This window comes from Triticum aestivum, chromosome 1B (genome assembly GCF_018294505.1).
Source record: "Triticum aestivum cultivar Chinese Spring chromosome 1B, IWGSC CS RefSeq v2.1, whole genome shotgun sequence".
NCBI lineage: Eukaryota > Viridiplantae > Streptophyta > Magnoliopsida > Poales > Poaceae > Triticum > Triticum aestivum.
Window position 1 is genome coordinate 503845174 of NC_057795.1, and position 16898 is coordinate 503862071.

Here is a 16898-nt window from a genome sequence, read left to right on the forward strand (position 1 = left end):
CTGGGACAGGAAAAGCCGAAATCCATGGCAGCCCTCACATCACTCATGACCCGCTTCTGCGCGGGTGAGGACAGCTGGCTAGCATGCAGCAACAACCTAAGCAAAAATTCTGGCAGTCCGGATATCAAGGACCGTAATGGCAGGTCGCATCGCAGCAAAAACAAACGATGCATTAACGGCGACAATAGTGAAGATACGGCAGTCAATGCCGGATTCAGAGGCTCTAAACCCGGTCAGCGGAAAAAGCCATTCAAAAGAACTACTCCGGGTCCGTCCAATTTGGACCGAATACTCGACAGCTCGTGCCAGATACATGGCACCCCCGAAAAGCCAGCCAACCACACCAACAGGGACTGTTGGGTATTCAAGCAGGCAGGCAAGTTAATTGCCAAAAACAATGACAAGGGGCTGCATAGCGATGACGAGGAAGAGACCCGACCGCCGAACAATAGAGGACAGAAGGGTTTCCCCCCACAGGTGCGGACGGTAAACATGATATACGCAACGCACATACCCAAAAGGGAGCGGAAGCGTGCACTCAGGGATGTATACACGATGGAGCCAGTTGCCCCGAAGTTCAATCCATGGTCCTCCTGCCCGATCACTTTTGACCGAAGGGACCACCCCACCAGCATCCGCCACGGCGGATTCGCCGCATTGGTTTTAGACCCAATCGTCGATGGATTTCACCTCACCAGAGTCCTGATGGACGGCGGCAGCAGCCTGAACCTGCTTTATCAGGATACAGTGCACAAAATGGGCATAGACCACTCAAGGATTAAACCTACCAAGACGACCTTTAAAGGCGTCATACCAGGTGTAGAAGCCAATTATATAGGCTCAGTTACACTGGAAGTGGTCTTCGGATCCCCGGATAACTTCCAAAGCGAGGAGTTAATCTTCGACATAGTTCCGTTCCGCAGCAGCTATCATGCCCTGCTCGGACGTACCGCGTTTGCAAAATTCAACGCGGTGCCGCACTACGCATACCTCAAGCTCAAGATGCCAGGCCCTCGAGGAGTCATCACGGTCAACGGAAACACTGAACGTTCTCTCCGAACGGAGGAACATACAGCGGCTCTCGCGGTAGAAGTACAATGCAGCCTCTTAAGGCAATTCTCGAGTCCGGCCGTTAAGCGGCCGGACACGGCTAAAAGCGCCCGGAGTAACCTACAACAAGACCACCTGGCACGTTCCGAGCATGCATAGCAGTGCGGCCCCAACCCCAGCCCCTACAAAATGTCAAGACAGGTCCTTCGCGTACATCATTACGCTTTGAAGATACCATGGGCATGGGGAGAGGGGCACGGCCACGATAGGCCCAGAATGCGGATCAACCACACCAGGGGCTCTCAAGTGTGTCATTCTTTTTTTTTCTTTTTTTCCTCTTTTTATTTTTACCCACAGGACTCCGTTCGTCCGAGGACCTGTCCGGCAGCAGACCTGCCGAACTCACGATGCAACAGCCAGGGAAGGAGAAAGGCTACAACGAATATCCAGGTGGTCTCCATTACGAGCATTAAATCTGTTTTATGCACCATTCCGTAGCCTACCCCTGGAGGGGGACATGTTTAATAGTCCCATCCCTTGCTTATCGCACCATTTGTATCGTTCTGCATTTACAGCAGTTTTTCTTGAATAAGTAATGCAGCACCTTTTTGCTTCCAATTGCATTTCTTTCTTATACATATGTTCATTTATGACATGTTGCATCCGTACATTTTGGTACGACTAAATACACCAGGGGCTTATGTTTCCCGCATCATGGTGTGATAAGTCCGAACACTTTCACAAGTGCGGCACCCCGAACTTATAGCATTATATGCATCGGCTCCGAATCATGTCTTGGGTCAATAGTTGGGTTTGCCCGGCTCCAATGTTTTGGTACCTTACGTTCCGTTGTATCGGCTAAGGTAGCACTGGGAGAACCACTGCGATTGCGCCCCAGTTGAGCTGGGCGAGCGCCTCAGTGGAGAAAGCTAAAACTGACCGTCATGATGAGGGGAGAGTCGGTCGCTGTTCGAGAGGTTTTTTGCGAGTCCCTAAAGACTTATGCCGCTTAGAGCGAGGAGCCAGCTTTGTCCGGCCCAGGCGTGGATAGCGCCCCAAATTCGGCCTTCCAAAGACTAGGGGCTTCGCCGAAATTTAAAATTATAGAATTCTATGGCTAAGTGAGAGTGTTCAAGCATTATAAGTCCGGTTGCCTTGTTCGTTGTGTTGAGCGCCTCCCTAGATGGACCCAAAAATGGGAACAAGAGTGCTCAAGTTTATCCCGAACACCCCAGCACTCGTGGCATGGGGGCTGAAGCCGACGACTTGCCATCTCTCAGATTTGATAAATAACCGCACAGAAGGTAATATTTTAAATTAACAAGCGTTGCTTAGCGCACATGAACTAAGTTTTCAGCGCACAGGATAACAAAATGCGAGTCTACTCAAATATTACATCTTTGGAGCACTCACCCGCAATAGTGCGGCCACCCTTCAGGACACTCTTATAATACATCTCGGGTGTGTGGTGCTCCTTGCCCTGCGGTGGCGGGTCCGTCACAAGCTTCTGGGCATCCATCTTGCCCCAGTGCACCTTTGCGCGGGCAAGGGCCCGACGGGCACCTTCAATACAGGCGGAGTGCTTGATGACTTCAACCCATGGACACGCATCCACCAGCCGCCGCACCAGGCCGAAGTAGCTCCCAAGCATGGCCTTCTTCGGCCACAGCCGAACAATGAGGCCCTTCATGGCCTGTTCGACCGCCTTGTGGAGCTCGACCAGCTGCTTCAGCTGGTCGCTAAGGGGCACCGGATGTCCGGCCTCAGCATACTGAGACCAGAAGACCTTCTCCGTCGAGCTCCCCTCCTCGGCTCAGTAGAACACGGCAGCATCGGACACGCTGTGAGGAAGATCTACGAACGCTCCTGGAGAGCTCCGAATTCGGGTAAGTAACAGGTAATTAACACTCACATGCTTACTTTGCATGAAAAATGCCTTACCCGCTGCTATTTTCTTCACCGCCTCGATTTCTCTGAGGGCCTTGTAGGTTTCGGCCTTAGCGGCTTTGGCACTCTCAAGAGCCGTTGCAAGCTCAGACTCTCGAGTCTTCGAGTCATGCTCCAGGCTCTCATGTTTTTCCACGAGATCCTGGAGCTCTTGCTGTACCTCCGCCACCCGCGCCTCCTACTTCTCTCGCTCGGTGCACTCCACGGCCGCATTACGTTCGGCCGCGGCCACCGCCTCCTTCAGGGTCGCCACCTCGTTAGTGGCCCCTGCAATTCCCACGTTATCCTTGTCATTCTTCTTGCAACCAAAATCTTTTTCTGTAAGGTACAATTTTAATAAGGTCTTACTCACCTTCCTTGTCCTCGAGCTGCTTCTTAGCACGGCCGAGCTCGTTCTCGGACCGCTCGAGGCTTTGCTTCAAAGTATTGACCTCCGCAGTCAGTGCGGCAGAGGTCAGCACCGCAGCCTGCAATCCCATATTGACATATTTTTAATGACTCCTGCGTATATCTTTTTAGATCCTTAGTCCGGCTTTTCTTTCCGAACACCGAACCGAGCATCAGAGGCTACTGTCTACGCGGTACTATTTTACATATATCAAAATTCTTACCTCAAAGCCTGTTAGAAGGCTGCTGCAGGCTTCGGTCAGCCCGCTCTTGGCGAGCTGAACCTTCTGAATCACCGCACTCATAACAGCGCAGTGTTCCTCTTCGATGGAGGCACCATTGAGCGCCTCCAGCAAGCTATCCGGCGCCTCCGGTTGGATGGAGGCTGCCGGCGTCACGGTCTTTCCCTTCTTACGAAGGGGCCGCCCGCCGGACTCCGGAGCCACTATGGGTTTCGGGGCCGAGTCCGGTGCAAAGTTCGGGAGGTTGTCCTGCGACACCTCCGGGGCCTCCTCCTCCTGGTGGGTCCCATCCCGGGATCCCACCTCGGCTTCGTCCGCGTCACGGGGGGTGGAGGCGGTCGGAAGAGAATCCATATCCGACGCACCTAAGGACCCGCTCGACGAAGCGGGAAGATCATCCTTGGGCGGACTGCAGGGTTGTATGCGGCATTAGAAAGACATTACGTGGCGAAAAGAAAAACCATGAAGTTATTCGGAAGTCCGGATACTTACGATCTCGCCAGGGGCTTGGCCCTTGGAGGCCAGTCCTCGTTGTCGTCACTGGCGTTGGAAGAGCAGTCCGGGGAAAGAGTTCTTTTCTTCTTGGACCCTTCGGCCTCCCTCGTTGGGGAGGCCTTCCTTTTCCTCCCTCCCCCCGCTGGGGGAGAGGCTTTCTTCTTCTCCTCCTCACCTTTGTGAGAGGAGTCTGCCTCGGAGTCATCATCCGATAGCACCTGAAAACGGGAACTCTTCCGAGTGCCCGTGGACTTCTTCTTGGCCTTCTTCTCCGGCACCACGTGGGGTGCCGGAGCCAGCAGCCCCGTTAGGCGGGCGTCCGCTGGGTCCTCTGGTAATGGGGCCGAACAGATAGTATGTTCGGCCTTCTTCAGCCTGCCCTGTCAAAGGAAAGGGAGTTTAGATCCCGCATAGAGTCAAAGTATGGAAAACAAACGTCCCGTTAAGGACAAAATCACTTACCTCGTCAGCCGGACGCTGCGAGCTGAATCCGTGATCTTCGGTAGCGGATGCGGGAGCCTCGGCGCCCTTGAACAGCACCTTCCAGACATCTTCGTACGTAGTGTCGAAGAGCCCGCTCAAAGTCTGGTGCTGCGCCGGATCGAACTCCCACATGTTGAAGCCCCGTCGTTGGCACGGGAGAATCTGGCGAATGAGCATGACCTGGACTTTGTTGACAAGCTTGAGCTTCTTGTCCACTAGCTTTTGGATACAGGCTTGGAGTCCGGTCAGCTCCTAGGAATCACCCCAAGTCCGGCCGCTCTCTTTCCAGGAGGTGAGCCGTGTGGGGATGCCAGATCTGAATTCGGGGGCCGCTGCCCATTCAGGGTCACGTGGCTCGGTGATGTAGAACCACCCCGATTGCCACCCCTTAATGGTTTCCACAAAAGTACCCTCAAGCCAAGTAACGTGGGACATCCTGCCCACCATGGCGCCTCCGCACTCCGCTTGGCTGCCCTTCACAACCTTCGGCTTGACACTGAAGGTCTTGAGCCACAAGCCGAAGTGGGGCTGGATGCAGAGGAAGGCCTCACACATGACGATAAATGCCGAGATGTTGAGGATGAAATTCGGGGCCAGATCATGGAAATCCAAGCCGTAGTAGAACATGAGCCCCCGGACAAAGGGATGGAGTGGGAAGCCCAGTCCGCGGAGGAAATGGGGAAGAAATACTACCCTCTCATGGGGCCTGGGGGTGGGAATGAGCTCTCCCTCGTCGGGGAGCCGATGCGCAGCTTCTGGAAGTGCCCCTCCGTGACAGAGGAGGCCATCCACTTGCCTCCCGCTCCGGACATAGTTGGAGGAGGTTGAGGTGAGATGTGCGGACTTGGGCACTGGAGCCCGAGTTCGCGGAGATGGATAAGCCAAGGAGGAAGAAGGCGCAGGTAAAAGGGTTGGATCTTTATCCCCTTATATGGGCGGACGGAAACATGCGTCCCCACCGGCCTGATAAAACTCGCTTATCCCCCAAGCGCCGCAATCAATGGCGCGGTTGGGTTACCCACGTCCGTATTGATGGGAATCCCGGAATAAGGGGAACACGATCTCTGCTTCGACAAGACGTGCCAAGGAAACCGCTTCGCTAAACGCGCTGAGGTGGTACAATAAAAACAATTCGAGTAAAGGCTTGGTAGTGGTGTGACGTCATGCCACAAAATACGTCAGCAGATTGAACTTGTGTAATATTATTCTCTCTATGGTGGTACGTGGAATTTATTTTTGTAGAGCCGGACACTATCCTGGTGTTCACAATCTTCTATAAGATTATTCGGAGGAGGAACCCGCCTTGCAATGCCGAAGACAATATGCGCGCCGGACTCGGCGTCATTGAAGCCTGGTTCAGGGGCTACTGAGGGAGTCCGGACTAGGGGGTGTCCGGATAGCCGAACTATCATCATCGGCCGGACCCCAAGACTATGAAGATACAAGATTGAAGACTTCGTCCCGTGTTCGGATGGGACTTTCCTTGGCGTGGAAGGCAAGCTTGGCGATACGGATATGTAGATCTCCTACCATTGTAACCGACTCTGTGTAACCCTAGCCCTCTCCGGTGTCTATATAAACCGGATGGCTTTAGTCCGTAGGACGAACAACAATCATACCATAGGCTAGCTTCTAGGGTTTAGCCTCCTTGATCTCGTGGTAGATCTACTCTTGTAACACACATCATCAATATTAATCAAGCAGGACGTAGGGTTTTACCTCCATCAAGAGGGCCCGAACCTGGGTAAAACATCGTGTCCCTTGTCTCCTGTTACCATCAGCCTAGACGCACAGTTCGGGACCCCCTACCCAAGATCCGCCGGTTTTGACACCGACAAGAGGTGTGCATGCTTTTAATGACTTGCAATGGCTAGTTCATTGCAAGCAATGCTATTAATTAGCAAATGAACATTGGTGACCCCAGGAGGAAACGGTGTTAAGCGTGTGGACCTATGCAGAATGAGTATCAACCAATGGATGATGGAGTTTAATTGTTAAACAATAGCAATTTTGTCTCATGCAAGAGCCTAGCTACTATATGCGTGCTCCAAGGCACTGCACCACGCGAGCGTTCGCAAGTGCCACGTTCGGGTTGCGCTTGGCTCTTCGCCTCTTCGAGAAGACGAACAATGATGTTACTCCTACTTCTACAGTATCGAATCCACTGTTGCATGTCCGTCCACCTCGTGCGGGAGGGATAGAGTGTAGCGAAAGCTTCTACTTACTGCTCCTGCCTTTGCGTCTATGACTGGTGGACCCAACAGGTGGTTGACCCTCCTGTCATGCAGCCAAAGGCAGGTGCAGTTAAGGCACCGGAGCTCAGTCCGCGAGGGAGAGGGCGTTGTAGTAATCAAATTTCTCGGTCTTGTACGAGTTGATGCGACACATCAAAGCACTGCACTCGATATAAGGCTGGTCATAGTGGGGAGTAACTTAGACTAACATGCATATGTTACTAGTCTATGTTACTTATCTCTATAGTGCATAGTATCATAGATTAGTATCATAGGTGGTCTCATTTATTGACATGCATGACACATAGTAGCATCACATTTATTTTGTTACGGTATCTACCTATGTTACTATAACCATCTCTCTCTTCTTTAATTGCCTGCCACATAAGCATGATTGCAAGTCCCAAGTGCATGATACTACTTATGTTACCCCCACTATGGCCAGCCTAAGTCTTTTTACACATTTCAAATAGACTACTTCATATGTAGACATATTCAGCTTCGTATGTAGTCACTTGTTGCAATCTCTAAAAAGACTTATATTTGGAAACGGAGGGAGTACAATGCATGCATGCATGCCGTGACTTTCCTTTTGATACTTGCATGTGTTGATTTGATGCACCTTGCCAAATTTTGACTATAAATTTAACTAACCAAATTTTCATGCATGTCACAAAAAATTACGGGGTTGTTTGGATTGTGACTATGTTTGTCTTATGTTGCCACATTATTTTTCCCACACTTGCCACACTTGCCTAACCTGAGTTGCTCAAATTGTTAGACACACTTTGGCTTGCCTAAGGGAATCTTGCCACAATTTTTGTGTCTATGACACATTATTTTTGTGTCTATTACATGTGGAGTAGAAAATATAAATAATAATGCATGTTGGGGCAACCCATGTTTCCGCTAATTTTAGCCGTAGGCTTGTTCACAATTTTTACGAGGGGTGGTTGTTCATTTAATGGAGGGACTTGTAGTACCAGACTTGAACGATACAAAGTGCGACCTGGCACACCGTAACACCACTTGGAACAAGCGGGTAGCTATCTCAAAAAACAATCAATAACTAAACGAAAACCGCGACCTGGCATGTAGTAGTACACAATTTTAAGCGATTGTTTTGATGGAGTGAAAAAGGAAAACTACCCCACTACGTATATATAGGCTGGAGCCTCTGCGCTTGCTTGCTAGGGTTGCTCTATTCACACACACTCATCCTCTCCAGATCTAAACAAGATAGGGGTAGTAGCACTGTCTTTCTCCCTTCAAAAAACACTAGCTTTCTATCCTCAACGCTGGTTACAGATCCGGACGTATCCCCCTCCGCTGGTGAAGGGGAGGAGGGGCAGTGTTTAGGCCGTCGTCGACAGCGAGGGAGGAGACGCACTGCCAGCCGCACCGTTATCTCTGGTCGAGCACCGGTGCGGGAGGTCCTCCGATCCCTTCGTTGTTTCCTGTGGGCGGATCCGGCCTCCCGCCGCCCACCTATCCACATCCCGACGACCTTCAGGTATATCTTCGTTCGAAACCGCCTTAGCTCTACCTCCCCAGCTTGCTACGTTGCTGCATGTGCATCATTTTCTACCTCTCAGCCTCTCTCGATCGGATGGTCCAACGTCACCTAGTATTTTTTTCTTCTATTATTAGAGGTAAAGCTACTTCATGGAGTCGAATCTTGTACTCCCTCCGTCCGAAAATACTTGTCATTGAAATGGATGTATCTAGATGTATTTTAGTTCTAGACACATCCATTTTGATGACAAGTAATTCCGGACGGAGGGAGTACTTGGTTCAAACAAGAAATAAAGTGGGGGTGGGGGAATTTAGTATGTACATCGGACTTGGTACAAACAGGAAGGAAAGGGGGTGAAAGTAGTACAGACTGGTCATCCAACCGGTATCTTGGTCGAAAAGGGAAATATATGGGTAGCGCTGTACACAGTGGTATGACCAGTGCTAGATTTGCTATCCACACATAGGAGTAGGTGGCTAGAGTGAACAAAAATGGGACCAACCCAGATATGTTTCTTGGATGTTCGTTTCTCGGGGGAACAAACTATGAATCACCACTTTATGCCCCTGTTTACGTACATGGTGCTGGACTGCTGGTGCATCCACTGTCCCATGCCCTTATACCAAATATTTAGTTGTTCTTAATCTAATGTCCCTGGTAAAAATGAAGCCATGCCACTGTTATAAGCCACGACAAGTTTAGCCAAATGTTTTTGCCTGTAATTGTTTGAGACTCTGACTGATTCCTCTGTACCTTTTTGTGCAAAAAGGGATATCCAATTCACCTGGTTGCTGTTGTGACCTTTTGGTGCACTGCACAAAACTCTTCTTAAAAGAAGTGTCCTTTGTGCTGTTTAACTGGAATGTCAGAATGGAATAGTTGGTTCATTTCGATGGAACTGCACAAAGGGAGATCTGTGTTCCAATCCTCAACATCCATATTGGCGCCATAACCTTCCTTTAGGTAAGAATGATATTTAATGCATGTGTTCATCTCTATTTTCCGATTGCCATGAGAAAATAATGCTATTTTTTACTAGTACACTTGTACTCCCTCACTGACAAAACCAATTCTGAACTAGAAGGCCAATCATGTACTTGCTTTCACCAACTGGTGAGGAGAAAGAGAAACAGAGCATGAAGAGGAAGAAGAAGAAGGAGGAGGAGGAGGAAATGAAGAAGATCACACGATGGTACCGTCCTATGTTATCCTGACATCTTGCTAGTGGTGTTGTATTGTTGTGTTGCTACTAGTCTTGATTTACTTGGAAGACTAGCAAGATGCTCGTTCGTTGCACGTAACATCGAGATGCACTTAACAACAAGATCACCAAATCTGTTTTTTGTAAGAGTATAAGAGTAATAGATAATAGAGTAGAGATAGATAGAGAAATGCAGCATAGTAGTACTTGGCTTAACGACACATCATACTAATTAACTGGATTCTCGATGCATGTGTGACCCAGCTCTACACGGTCAATAGTGCCAAGTTGATCTTGCTGAAGCCGAGGCCTCAGTCGAGGCCATTCAAGGGCTCCGGCAATGTCTCCCTTACATGTGAGATGATCCTCCAGGGAGCCCTTCCACTTCTGTCGTCTCTCCTGCAAGGTCACTTAATTAATCAGGAGTACTTAAGTAGCATTAATTTATTGCTGCCTAATTTTCCCGTCAGAGTTAAACAAATCTTTAGTAGCACCCTATGTTGAATCATGTATGTGTATATATGTATCTGGAGGTGAATCATGTGGTGGAGTAGGGAGGGAATCTTGGTAGTGTCATGACATAATAATGTTATTGTCTTTCTATCCTTTCTCACTAAGCTAATGAAGGTTTCACCTTTTTCCTACTTGTGCAAACAGGGATCATGTTGTGCCAATCGTACATTTTAGTGGAACTGCACTAGAGAATACAATGAACTGTATCCCAGCCAGTGCTTTAACTCTGCTAGAAGTTCTTGATAATCTTTCGATATAATCTCACCACTGGTAAACAAGAGTTATTTCAACCATACATTTGAAGTGCACAAAAATATATACTATTGAGTGATTCCAGTGAGTGCTTTATCATCTCTTCTGGAATTACTTGAATAAGCATATTTTGCTCAAGTTGGTACCAGCCTAAGGCCTTCAGCCATATTAGTTTGTTGTACCTATATATGTATTGTGCTACTGTGTTGCTACTGTCATGAGAAACTCCTTTATCTTTGCATGTTAAAGTTTTGCAACCTATGATACATGGCAATGTTTTGAGTGTTGAGCTAATTGGCACTGATTAAACAAACTAATACCTCTCTTTAAGCAAGACTACTATGTTGCTAACTTTACCCATTAAGATAATGAGGGTGCTTCTGTTTGTTAGTGTATGTTTCATCAACTAGTCCCACTATTACAGTAATCTCACTCTCTCAATATATGTGCCAACAGGGATGCTCGATTTTGGTGGAACTGCACAAAAACTTTAGGTGCTTCATTGCCTCGACCGCTTCCTTCCCTTCATGTCAGTCACTTTGTCTCGGCTTGCTTGCTTCCTTCGTTTCCTATTAGTCGCTTATGTCGACTTCCAGTGAAAGGAAATAGTAATTGATATGCTACCTCACACAGGTTGGTACTGGGCTTTATCCTGATTATTGTGCTTGTCATGTATTGGTAATTTGGTATTGTGCTACTGTTTGCCGATTTTATAAAGGAGTAACTTGGAGCCTGAACTCGCAGGCAAATCATTGCATTGGGTGATTTCAGTAGAACTACACAAAATGATCAGATGGACAGATACTTATGTTGTTGCCATGTACTCAAAAGTTCACTCAGACAAGCATCGATGTTGACAAGAAGTGTCTATATTCATTTGAGTATCAACCGGCGTCAACCAGTTGTCAAACTCCCAAGTATTAGGAGAGTGAATGCCAAAAATATTGCTTGGCGCATAGCCCAGAAGAACATAGTCCAGTCTTTGGTCCCAACTTGTGCCATTTGGTTATCGGCAGATATGGTAGCGAACTGTATGGCATGGAGTCTAAAGATTCCAGACAAGTTGGTTGACGCATATATTCATCTGGCACTTAATCAGTCTGCACGCCGGGGATGCTCCATTTCAGTTGAACTGCACAAAAAATTTGGGTGGTTCATTTTCTCAACTGCCTCCTTTCTCGTCTGCAATGTAGAATTTTGGCGAGCTACAGGACCAAGATGAGCCAGTAAACTAGTTGGATGAAAGTAGTGGCCAAGTTGCTCAAACCTCGCTCGGCACGGGGCCACTATTTGAGGATAAACCTACAAGCAAAGTTCAGATTGTCTGTGTTGCCTCTTATGTACTCGAAAGTTTACTCGTACAAGAACTAATTTTATCAAGAAGTACCTCTGACTGAACACCATTTACCAGTCTGTACCCTAGGTAATTAAAGTTCATCCATGGATCATATTGGATGTGATCTCAATCATTTGGATGCATAAACATACTGAGCATGTGTATATCTGAATCTTTTTCTGAATTATGCATGAATATTGTCGTGTGATCTATCAATCATTTGGATGCATAGATATGCTGAGCTTGTGTATATATGAATCTTTTGAGTTGTTGATAGTGAATGTTGGCTATGAATATGTATGTGTCCTGTGAACCTGAGTTTGATATGAATGTTTACCTTTTCTGTTGTATTTGTGTGTGAACTTGTTAGTATGCCTACTGTGGGGTATGTGACGTGTGGGTGTCAACGACACACCTTCTTCCTGAGAAGAATTGCACCTGCTTTGTTAGGGTAGCAACAGCGCATTAGCTCTTTTGAATCTTTTTATTACTCTGTCTTCCCCTCTCCCCTGCTCAACCCCTGCCGTAATGTTTTCCGCCTCAAAACAAACATAGTACTGTGTTGTTTTTGGGGCTTGTTGAAAAATCGAGTGCTGGTTTCTGTAGGATGGCCCGCCTAGCAAATGGGCTGCTGGTCCACCATGACAGACTGGGAGGCTAAAAATACAAGTTCTATGGTGCAGAGGCAAGTAAAAAAACACTATCGAGAGCCATCCACTGAAGAAGAAAAAATTGCTCCTGATGTGATTCTTCAGTCGTGCCGCCGGCCCCCTCTTTAATCCAGTTCGCTCGGGGATCTGGTTTTATTTTTTTTCAGAGGGCGAACAAGTATCAGCTAGGCCTAGGTTTTGTATTTTAACATGCGTAGCCCACGACATATGGAGACAGTGGTTTCAACTTATTTTTTGAGGTCCATACCGGCCTATGGGCTTTTTCTTAAAGATCGGCAGCCCAATGTAATTTTTAACAAAACGCAGGTCTTTGTTATATTTATCTATATATAAGAATAATAATTTTGTGTCCAATTTATGTTTTCCCTTCTAACCACATTATATATATTTATATTATTACTATTATCGTATATTTTATAGAGACTTTTATATACATTATAAAAACATCCCATGTGTTATTAACTTATAAAAGTAAATGTTTAATGGAAGTTGGCAAGGAAAATCCTGGTTGTTTTTTACTCACAAGCAAGGAAAACCCTGGTGATTGCATACAAAAGCTTGCGAAGATTTTAAGGACCAATTTAATAATAATGCGCTCATTTTTATTTTGAGCAATAAATCATTAATTTATTAATTATATATAAAAAATGTTCCTCTCCGGTTTATTCTTTGATATTAATTGCTCCTTCTAACATAACATTATATATATAACAAGCCCAGCATTTTGTTTTTTGAGAATCACAGCGCACTTTATTGCCTAAGTTCGATGCTTACAGGGATACATAAATGAGCAGGTGGTGCATCAAGCCACACATGCCTACCTATATCAAGAGACGTAGCCATACGTGCTAGTCTATGAGGCTCCTCATTACATTCATGTTGTTCACGACTAAAAAGACAAGCCCTAAATAAATTGCTTCGTCCTTTGATCTCATGAAACACCATACAATGTCCACCAAGGTTCTTTGGTGCTTCGATTTCCCGGACGACTCTCAGACAGTCAGTAGCAATATGTACTCTTTCCAGGTCCAGGTCCTCACTCAACGCTAGTGCTTCTCGACATGGGCTAGGATTCGTGTATAAATGGGCTGGGATTTCTTAGAAAATATAACGAGCCCAGCTAATTCGTGTATTTTAAGGAAGTGCAAATGGGCTGGGATTTCTTAGAAAATATAAATGGGCCTGATTGACGCGAAATTATTTGTTCACCCAGCCCAGCAAATGGATTGTACATTCTAGAAAACATGGGTTAAATATATGCCACATTTTGCATGCTGACATGTGGGCCAATAGGTCGAAGCCTACGCAGGGCGTTGTCAACTTGGTCAACAAATGATTGTGACATCTACAGTCATTGGATTTATATCCAACAGCCGGCATGCACCTTCAATCTCTCGTCTTCTTCCTCCAGCATCGTCGGGACCGCCTGGTCCGGCCTCCGGCGGCTAGCGGCTCTACTTAGCACGCATCGCTGCGAAGCGCTACCCCACCGCCAGCCAGGCTATCGCTGCGAAGATGACTGTGCGTGAGAGGCTGACAGTGGGGACGCACCACGCCCATGGACGCATGCATGCAACAGAACTCGGCGTGGTCAACGTGGTCAAGGAACGACTTCCATCGGAAGTATACTATGCGTGGAGAGGCTGACAGTTGGGCCCACTAAGTTGATGGGGACAAAGGGCTTTGTCAACTTAGTCAATATGAACGATTCTAGCTACAGTGACCGTACGATGTCCATCCAACGACCATCTTGCTTCATCAACCTCTGGTCTTCTTGCTCCAGCCGCCCAAAGCAGCGCCGGTCGTGCCGCCTGCTCCTGCCTCCCGTGGCCGGCTGTGATGCCGTGGAGGCCTCACCGCCCCCTACTACTCCCGCCACTGGCCAGGCCATCCCTCCACTCACCCACACCCCTTGTTATTCTGCGGCGACGGCAGCCTCACACCGCAGCCGAGCGAGTGAACCCTCATACTCCTCTACGCGTGGGCATCCACTGCCGCGTCTTCCCCGGCTCCGCGTCGTCCCTTCCTAGGCCTCACCGTCGTCCACCGCCGTGGTGCTCTCGGCGCGGCGTGGTCAATGTGGTCAACGACCGACTTCCATCGGAAGAGTACTGTACATGGAGAGGCTGACAGCTGGGTCCACGGCCACAGCCCAGTTTTTTTGTGATTTGCCAAGTAAGTCACTTTGTCGGGCCTGTTGGGCTGCAAATCTTTCAAGACGTGGAGAGCTTCATTCGGCTGGCCGAGAAAATGGACTATCAGTAATGAGAAATGAGTTGTACATTTTTAAAACACATCAAACCGGCAATTAGTTTCAAATTTCTTTTTTTTCATTTCAAGATTTTAAATTGCATTGACTTTTATGCTGGACAATTTGTTGGACTTTATATTGATATACATTTATTTTTTAAATCAGTTTGAATGTGACTCGAAATTTCAGGATTAAAAACAGTTCGGACCCCACCGAAATATGCAAAATTTCGTATAATTTTTTAACCGTGGCCACAATATGGGCTGTAATGCTAACAAAAAGAATATGGGCTCCAAAAAAACCCTTAAGAATTAGCAAATGGGCCGTAATTTATTAAATAATGGCAGATGGGTTGTATGTTGTTTTCCACATATTTGAGGCTTTCCTAAAAAAAGGTTGACACACAAGCAGTGACTGTTGGATTTCCATCCAACGGCCGTCGTGCTTCTTCAATCTCTGCTCTTCCTGCTCCAGCCGCTCAAACAAGCGCCAGCGGGACTGTCTGCTCCCTCCTACCCACGGCCGGCTGTGCTACCGCGCAGGCCTCACCACCCCACCATACTCCCATCGCTGGCCTAGCCATCCCTCTACTCACCCACACCTGCTGTTATTCTCCGGCGATGGCAGACGAACCAGTAAACCCTCGTACAGTCGTACTCCCCTCCGTGTGGGAAACAACTACCGAGTCTTCCCTGCCTCCGTCTCGATCCCTTCCTAGGCCTCGCTGTCGTCCACCGCCCTGGTGCTCTCGGCGCGGCCTGGTCAACATGGTCAACGACCGACATGCATCTGAAGTGGACTGTACGTGGGGAGGCCGACAGCTGGGTCCATGGCCGCACGCAAGGAAATGCCTCCTTATTACGTGCAAAATAATGATTCCTCCACCTGACATCAGGGACATACCGAAAGGGCCTCTGTATTTCGTAAAAAAAACATTACCGCCGCTGACTTGTGGGCCTACTAAGTTGACGGGGACGGAGGGCTTTGTCAACTTAGTTAATATGCACGATTCTAGCTCCAGTGACTGTACGATGTCCATCCAACGGCCGTAGTGCTTCTTCAACCTTTGGTCTTCTTGCTCCAGCTGCCCAAACTAGCGCCGATCGTGCCTCGTGCTCCTGCCTCTCGTGGCCGGTTGCGATGCGGCGGAGGCCTCACCGCACCCTACTACTCCCACCGCTGGCCAGGCCATCCCTCTACTCACCCACACCCCCTGTTAACTGTTATTCTGCAGCGACGGCAGCCTCACACCGCAGCAAACTAGTGAACCCTCGTACTCCTCTACGTGTGGGCATCCACTGCCGCGTCTTCCCCGGCTCCGCGTCGTCCCCTTCCTAGGCCTCGCCGTTGTCTACCGCCCTGGTGCTCTCGGCGCGGCGTGGTCAACATTGTCAAGGAACGGCTTCCATCAGACGTGGACTGTACGTGGAGAGGCTGACAGCTGGGTCCACGGCGGCCGCAAGGAAGTGCCTCCTCTTTACGCGCAAAATAATTATTCCTCCACCTGACAGCGGGGACCCACCGGACGGGCCACCGTGTTTTGCGAAAAAAATGTTTCCCCCATGACTGCTGGGACCCACCAGCTACACCTTCGCATGACAAGAATTGCGTCCGGGCAAAAAAACAAAACAATTCGCCCCCCTGACAGCTGGGACCCACCAGCTACATCTTCGCACGCAAGGAAGTGCCTGACAGTCGGGACCCACCTGGTCGAAGCGTACGTAGCATTGTCATTCTGGTCGCGAACGTGTACGTACATATATACTGGTGGATGTAGAGGCGCGCACGTGTCATAGTAGAGGCGCGCACGTAGCATGTACACGTACGTACAGCGGCCAGGATGCAATAAAGAAAATATGGCCATGTATGTGTACATACGAGCCGGGTCTCGAACGCCTACTCGCGCATATATATGTATGGCCAGGGCTCGTGTACATTGGCTGGGTCGGAACGGAGAAACAGCGTCGTCGTCGTGTTCATGGGGAGCCAACCGGCTGGGTCGGAACGGAATGCATCGTCGTGTTCATCGGGAGGGCTTGGATGGAACAGGCGATGGAAACGAGGCATGGCGTACCGCAGAACAGAGGAAATGGACCTCCTACATTCGGAACGGGGTCCTGTTCATCGGGAGGGGTGTGGCGTACCGCAAAACGGAGGAAACGGACCTCCTACGGTCGAAACGGGGGTCCTGTTGATCGGGGGAGGTGTGGCGTACCGCAAAACGGAGGAAACCGACCTCCTACGGTCGAAACGGGGGTCATGTTGATCGGGAGGGGTGTGGCGTACCGTAAAACAGACGAAACAGACTTGTGTTGGAGCG